An 8,267-nucleotide genomic window follows, 5' to 3' on the forward strand; every position below is an offset into this window, starting at 1 on the left:
AGCCCTACTTGAATTCCTGACCCACAGAATCATGAACAATAAATGGAAGGGCAAGGCAGGTGGGATTTCCTGCTTCCCTTCCACTGGAGAGTCCCCTACCCTTTCTGTGTGCAGGGGTGTCCCTGGGCTTTGAGTGGTTTGCTCTGCTGCAAGCGATAACGGAGACCGTATGTGTGTGTGTGTGTTTCAGCTCTGGAGTGACAGCCACGGTTTTAAAAATATTTATTTTATAAGAATACTTTTTCCTTTTTTTTATAAAGGATCTTAAACAGCTGGGAGGAAGCCCCAAAGTGGACTAGAAAAATCAATCAAGTAGAGGAGGAAGAAAAATTGGAGTAAGAAATAATGTTTTATTTTAACTTGGAAAAGTAGGAAGTACTAAAGCTGGAAGACCGACCCCCACCCCCCCCCCCGCCACACAATATCACACACACACACACACACACACACACACACACACACACACACACACACCCATCCTCCCACCCCTGCCCCAGGAGCTCTCTGCTGAGTGCTCCGACAGGGAAATACATGTGCAACCGGAAGGAAGGGAGTTCACCGATCCAGGTCTGCTTTGTACCAGGGTGGCCTGGCTCACTGAGGCTATGGAGGACCTAACTTGACCCTCTATAGAAAGGGCATGGCATATTGCAGCACTTTACCTTAGGATTTTTTTTTTAATTAATTTTTTCCACTCTCCATTCTGCCCATTTTTTATCTCCCCAAGAGGGGAAGTAGTTTAGTGATTCAGTGGCTCTGCAAGCTTCCAACTGGCAGTAAAACACAGTTATTTAATATTTTGATTCTTACAAAGTGAAAATAGCCTTATTGCCTTTTTTTAAAAAAACAAAAGAAATACATGCTGGTTATAAACAATAAAAAATACAAAGAATTCAAAAATTAAAATCTACAATCACACGACCCAGAATTAACCATTAGTAACATTTTGATATATATTTTTTCAGACTCTTTTTCTCTGCCCTTCTTTCTCACCTCCCCCTCTCTCTATATATAATAGAATATGCTATTTTATAACCTGCATTAAAAAATTAATCTACCATGGACATCTCTCTGTACATCAATAATTATAAAGGTAGAGCTTACTTAAAAGTATGAGTTTTGTCCAGCCAGTGTGGCTCAGTGATTGAGCGTCGACCTATGAACCTGGAGGTCATGGTTCAATTCCCTGTCAGGGTACATGCCCGCGTTGCAGGCTCAATCCCCATTGAGAGGTGTGTAGGAGGCGGCCCATCAACGATTCTCTCTCATCATTGATGTTTCTATCTCTTTCTTCCTCTCTGAAATCAATTAAAAAATATTTTTTTTTAAAGGAGAGAATCATTTTGAAATTTGTTTTCTCGCCACTGCCCTTCTAGGCCAGGGTCCAAAGCTCATTTTTATACACCCAGCTAAGTGCAATGAAAAGACCATCGCACACTCAGGGGTTGGTCCAGGGCCTGGCTTCATGCTCCTGTCACCACAGTAGCCGATCGTTTTCAGCTCCAAGAGTCATTCGCTGTCAGCTAGGACTGGGATGGTTAGCTCCTGCTGCCTGCGGCTCCAGGAGAGAATCTGAAACCCCAGCATATGGAGAATATTTCAACTTAAATTGGGGAATATGGCTGCTGCTAGAGTGTTGCTATTGGTTCCCTGGTAGATTCGGCTGTGAAATCGACCATCTGCCCAGTGTGAGAGGCTGCTGGGTGGACTAGGGTCCCGCAGCTCTGGTTTCCAAGGCCTTTCTCATCGCCCTCACCCCGTCCCTAGCCCTGCCTCCCCCCTCCACCCACTGGCTGCCGCCTGAGCTCCACCTTTTCTGGCCTTGGGCTTTACAAATTGTTGGATGGATATGGCAACAGTAGAGAAGGAATAGGATTCACTGGGAGGGGAAAACTGGAAGGATAGGAAGAAGGACTGTCGTGGGAAATGATATCGGTCCTTTTGCCAGAGCAAAAAGTAGGAAAGATCATGGATCTCAACTTTGGCTGCCTGTTAGACTCACCTGGGGAGCTCGTACTAGTAAAAATCCCCAGTTCAGCTACACCCAAGACCACCTGAAGTCAACATCTCTGGAGGTGGCACCCAGACATCAGAAGTTTTTTGTTGTTGTTAATCCTCACCCGAGGATATTTTTCCATTTATTTTAAAAACAGAGTGGAAGGAATGGGGAGATGGAGAAACATCGATGTGAAGGAGACATAGCTTTTGGTTGCCAGAGATCGAGCCTGCAACCGAGGTATGTGCCCTTGGGCAGAATTGAACCTGGGACCCTTCAGTCCGCGGGCTGACGCTCTATCCGCTGAGCCCAACTGGCTGGGGCCATCAGAAATGTTTGAAGCTCCTCAGGTGATTCCACTGTGCAGCCAAGGTTGAGACCACAGCTCTCCATTGGTCGGCAAACTCAGTAGTCAACAGAGCCAAATATCAACAGTACAACGATTGAAATTTCTTTTGAGAGCCAAATTTTTTTAAAAATATATTTTATTAATTTTTTACAGAGAGAAAGGGAGAGGGATAGAGAGTTAGAAACATTGATGAGAGAGAAACATCAATTCAGCTGCCTCCTGCACACCCCCTACTGGGGATGTGCCCGCAACCAAGGTATATGCCCTTGACCAGAATCGAACCTGGGACCCTTCAGTCCGCAGGCCGACGCTCTATCCAGTGAGCCAAACCAGTTAGGGCAGAGAGCCAAATTTTTTAAACTTAAACTCTATAGGTAGGTACATTGTTATTAACATAATTAGGGTACTCCTAAGGCTTAGGAAGAGCCACACTCAAGGGGCCAAAGAGCTGCATGTGGCTCGAGAGCCGCAGTTTGCCAACCACGGCTCTAGACTAAGGAGCCGTGGGTCTTGGATCCGTCAAGCCATTGTAGGCAGTGTGATCTCGGGAAAGCCACGTACCCACTTTCTCTTAGTTTTCTTACGTATGAACGTGGTTGCCTCCAAATACTAGTGTAATGCATTTGACCAGGACCAATTTTTAAAAAATGTTTTCTAGCTCTGAAGTTCTAAGAATTTATTCAAATGGTAATTGAAAGTCAAGTGGAGGTGTGAACTTTGAAGCGTCTTTGAAGTATCTGATTTGAATGTTGCTCTCTACTTCAAACTCACCCACAAACTCTGCCAACCAAAGTCTGACAAGAGAACTCCGGTAACCCTAGGGCCTTCTCTGCTAAGAGAAAATGTCCACCTCCTTCCATTTCACAAGACTGAAAAGAGGACAGTGGGTATGCTTGTCTTGATTGCTACCTAGCTCATTAGGCAACTGTCGAGAAAGGTTGCGGGCACTTGCTCACACTCCCTCTTTCTCTTCCCACATCTGAGGATAATTGCTACCAGGCAAGGGCATTTTATATGAATACACCTAAAAGGAGAAGAATAGTTTTGTAATCAGTGGGGGGAAAGTTTGATGGGAACTTCATATTGGAAAATAAAACTAAATGATATTAAAATATGTTTTGTTAGATTTAGCAAACCTCGGTTATAATAGCAAATATGCACTCATTCTCAAAGAATAAATTGTGTTACTTTTCTCTGCATATATATTTTCTGACAAAATTATATATCATTTATGTATTTATTCATATGTACTATATATTCATATATTACATATCATTTCGCTTTACTTGGACTTTAATTTTAAAGCTTTATCATGAGGCAGGGGTAGTAGTATTAGCTGAAAAAAGTGTTTTAGTAGGGGCCAATTTTATAAGTAATTGGTTTATTAGAGAATATTTTCACTATTCAACTTCCTAACTTCAAGGAATTGGATAATGAACACTTGAGTAATTATAAATATATATTTATTCCATATGTCTCCATATAGGCACAAAAATAGGTAAATTGTATACTGTAAAGTATATGCTAGTTAACACAAGTTACTGTACCCTGTACTTGAATATGGCATTACAGACAATGTTACTATTTCCTGTACTTGGGGGAAGTTGTCACCTTAACCAAGTTTTATTTTCTAAACTCAAAAACCTCCCTCCCTTTACTCTGCCATGGGCAGTTTTCATAGATTCCTAGTCATTTTTGTAACTGTCTCATGTCCTCACAAAGCAATTTACCAGCTAGATTTTGTGCGTCATAATACCAATAATAATCTCTCATACTCACTGAGCCAAGGCTGTATTCCAAGCACATTCTTATATTGTCTTGTTTAATATTTATAGCAGCCCTGTGACCGACATGGATAATACCATCTCTGCTTTGCAAATAAGTTTACATGCATGCTCTATTTTGCTGACCACCTGTTGAAATAATTGCAAGTGTTCTGTAACAGGTCCTTAATTTGGGAAATCCTTTCTCCTCCGTGCAGTCTGAAAAGCATTTCACTGGACAGAAGATAACTCTTTAAAAATAGCTTTCTAGCCCAGCCGGTGTGGCTCAGTGGTTCAGCATTGACCTATATGAACCTGGAGGTCACTGTTTGATTCCTGGTCAGGGCAGGTGCCCGGGTTGCAGGCTCGGTCGCCAGTGTGGGGAGTACAGGAGGCAGCTGATCAATGATTCTCTGTTATCATTGATGTTTCTCTCTCTCTTTCTTCATCTCTGAAATCAATCTATATAATAGAAGTCTAAGCGATCATTACAGCAGAACGTCAGACGGACATCCCCCGAGGGGTCCTGGGCTTCGAGAGGGTACAGGCTGGGCTGAGGGAACACCCCCCCCCACCTCCAGTGCACGAATTTTGTGCACTAGGCCTCTAGTAAATATATAAAAATTTAAAAAATAAAAGACCCTAGAGAGCTCCCTTGCCCCTCCCACCAGGCACGGACACAGCAGAAACAGCCCTCTATGAACCAGGAAGGGGTGCATCTGGCTTTTGGAACTCGCAGCCTCCAGATTTCTGAGAAATGAATGTCTATTGTTTAAGCCACTCAGCCTATGATATTTTTGTTACAGCAGCCTGAACGGGCTGAGACAGTGAGGTACCGAGAGCAGTCAATATTGTAGAGACAGAAAGTAGACAGCTGTTGCCAGGGGCTGAGGGCAGGGGGCCTGCTGGCACAGCCTGGTATGTGTGTGAGGACCGTGGCCACTCCTGGAGCCTGGGCCCAGTGCTCTCGAAAAGCTGGCGTCTTTCCTTCTGAATCGAGCAGTGGTTCCCGGGCCTGGGTGTTCATGAGCTGCACCAAGGGATTCAAACACAGATCCCAGAGTCCTGACTCTAAAAATACAGACTTGGTAGTCCCACCAGGATGGGGCCTGGGAGTCAGTATTTTCCAAACCCTCCTCAGGTGGTTTTGCTCATCAACCAAGTGTGGGAACCACTGGGCTGGGTCGTCGGTGGGCCTTTGGTATGAACGTCACTTAATCCTGGGCTCCTGCTTCCGGGACTTGCGCTCCATTATAAAGCTGCACAACACACTGAGCGTCTCTTCGACACTTTGAGGCCGGCGCTTGCCATTCAGTCCCGTGGCAAATGTATATCGCGTGCCCGCCACATGCCTGTGCTGCGCCAGGCCCAGGGATGTGTGGGAAGAGGCAGGGTCTCTGCTCCCTTGAGCATGTCCTGGAGCAGAGACATCGCTGACCCCCTCCCTCCTGCCCCCAGCACTTCCCTTTCCACCGGCCTTCGCTCCCTTGCCTTTTTCATTTCCCGGACTGCTGACCTTACGAGATCCTAAACGTCTTTCAGAGCCAGATCTGTGTCCAATTCATGTCTAGGCTGTGGTTTTCTTCTGGGCCCACCCCCACGCCCAATTGCCCACAACTAGTGTAATGGTTTGCATTCAGTAAAGGTCTGGTAAATAGATCCATTCATTCACCCAGCAAATATTTACAGAGGCCTACCGTGCACCAGGCATGGCTGTAGGTGCCAGAGCTAGAAGGAGGACGAGGTGAGCGAGGCACCAGGGCACCAGGGCCCAACATGTAAGCAGGCGCTCCCTCTCGGGTCAGGCCAGTGCAGGGCCGGCCCCTGAGAATGAGCCTCCCCTTCAAGGTTGTGCTCTGCGGGCCTCAGTCGCCTCGCTCTAGTCCAAGCTCTGCTAGGAGCTGGGAGTCGGCCATCAGTGGAACAGAGACAAATGGACACAGGGAAACGCTCCCTTCTCCCGGGGTCTTGGTGGGACGATGCATGCTGCCCATCCGTAAGTCCATTCCCCGACCTGTGTGCCACCTGCCTGCCCAACCAGCCTATGGAGTCCTACTCTGGTCCTCCCCCTCCTCCTCTTCCCACCCCACCTCCACAAGCGTTCTGCCTGGGACACTGTTTCCAGAGGCTGGTCCTTGACCTGGATCCCTGGGGGCACCTGTTGAGAATGCAGCTTCCCAGTCTCACCTATGGAGTCAGGCTCTTCGAGGGTGGACCTGCTTCCTGACCAGCTCCAAGGGTGGTCAAGGCACGTTCATGTGCCAGGAACCCTGCCCACCAATTTGTTCAGGCAGCACCACTAAGACTGGCCTCCGTGTGAGAAGACAGGGAAAGGGATTTTAATGTGACCTAGTTCCTTCATGGTTCTGTTTGCAAAGGCGGAAGAGGCAGGTGTGGGAAGGGTGCAGACTGGCCTTGACTCTCACCTGTGGAGCTCTGCAGGAACGTCTTCCCTCAGCTCGGCCTTGCACCTTCGCCAGGCCACGCCAGGTCCTGCCCCATGATCCTCTGCTTGCCTGCCTGGCCTCCCCAAGGAGCTAGAGTTTGGCACTGCCAGTAGCTTCGGTGACTGGGTCAAAAGTTTCCATGGTGCTGGGTAGGAGGCGGGATGAGTCGGCCGGTGGCCAGGGTAGGGTCTGAGAGCCCCAGAGCAAACAAGCAACGTGGGATGACCTGTGAATGTGGTCATCCTGACGTCTAAGGCGGGTACCTATCAGAGTCACTTGCTTCACGTGTGCCCTGCCTGGACGCCCACGCCCTTTGGGGCGTCAGATGCATACTATTAAAGGGTGATCATCTGAATGACATATCAATTGTGTGGGTTACCAGTAAACCCAGTTTGCAGGGTGGAGCGTATCTCTGACTTTCCCAATCCATTAGCTCCTTGGCAGCATCAGCGTGAGATTCCTCTCGCTCTCAGGCCACACCCAGCTCCCGCAGGGAAGAGGTGGGGAGTGGATCGCCAATCTGCTTTTGAAAGGGTTCGGGGTAGGGAGATGGAGGGCCCATCAAAGTCCAACTCAGGAGGGAATTTGGGGTAACGTTGGCAACTGGGGCACCATCCCAGTGCCCCCAAATGGCAGGTTTTTGATTGAGGGCTGTCAACAGCAGGCCATTGGAGCTGGACGAATAACTTATTTGCTCCCAAGGTTGAGGACAGTGGTGTTCAAGCGTTCATGCGCATCACTGTCACCTACGGGCCTTGTTAAAACAGGTGCCCAGACCCCACCTTGGAATCTTGGGAGACGAGGCTCAGGAATTTGCCTTTCCAACAGCTCCCACCAGCAGTTCTGCCACACACAGCAGTCTCAGCACCTCTAGTGCTCTGAAGTAGGGAACCTTTGCAGTGCTTGTTTCTCATTAACGCCAGGGTATCTGCCCCCACTCGCCGCCCTTTCTTCAAGCATGGAGGTTTGTACGCTGACAGTTGGGCTAAAATGGAACTGTATTTCCAGATCCCCTTCCCTGTGGCCTGAGGTAGAGTGGGGTTGAGATGTGGGAGATCTGATATGCACCCACGTGGCTGGGAGCAAGGCTGCCCGGCTGGGGACTATGTCCCTGCAGAGACCATCCCCTATCCGAATGGGAAGGGGCAGTCATTACTCTCTCGAGGTGGTCAGCGTCAGATGCGTGGTAGGCAGGCGCAGGGGTGCCAGGTTCCAGCTTGTCCTCCCTCTCCCCTTCACATCCAGCTCCCCCCTGGAACCCAGGCAGCCCCAGGCCCTGCCTCAGGTGCTTAGTGGCAGATCCCGGGGGAGGGACCCGCAGGGCGTAGTGCCCCAAGGCCTCCCCCAGGCTTCTCTTTGCAGCCCCTCTCATTGACTGCTTGCTAGTACCTGATCCACACGCTGAGGCAGGCCAGGCACCGGGCACCATGGGCCTTGCCAATCTGGGGCTCACATTGGTGCTTGGTCCATCTTGGCCGATGACCGGCCACATGGGTGTTGATAAATCTGTGACAACCAGAGGCATCAGCGTTTTTGTTTACTGGTAGATCTTTACCAAAGAATACCAACAAGGGAAGCAGAGATCGGGTTGAAAATAAATGTCTCCAAGTTTTCCAGTTTAAGTAACCAATAAATCAACCGCAAATAACCATGTTTCCAATCCAAAGGAAAAAGACAAAAAGATGGCTTTGTATGATACAGTGCAACTTGAG

At 48.3% G+C, this 8,267-nt stretch overlaps 1 long non-coding RNA gene across 1 annotated transcript in view; it reads left to right on the plus strand.

Moving 5' to 3' along the window:
- LOC106728308 overlaps window positions 1–3,195 on the plus strand; it is a 5,715-nt gene extending 2,520 nt beyond the window's left edge. The window contains exons 2-3 of the long non-coding RNA XR_001364588.1: window positions 261–335; window positions 3,004–3,195. This is a non-coding gene — a long non-coding RNA (uncharacterized LOC106728308). The remainder of the gene's footprint in view (window positions 1–260; window positions 336–3,003) is intronic.
- Window positions 3,196–8,267: the final 5,072 nt, after the last annotated feature.

This window comes from Myotis brandtii, unplaced genomic scaffold (genome assembly GCF_000412655.1).
Source record: "Myotis brandtii unplaced genomic scaffold, ASM41265v1 scaffold59, whole genome shotgun sequence".
In the NCBI taxonomy this organism is placed as follows: Eukaryota; Metazoa; Chordata; class Mammalia; order Chiroptera; family Vespertilionidae; genus Myotis; species Myotis brandtii.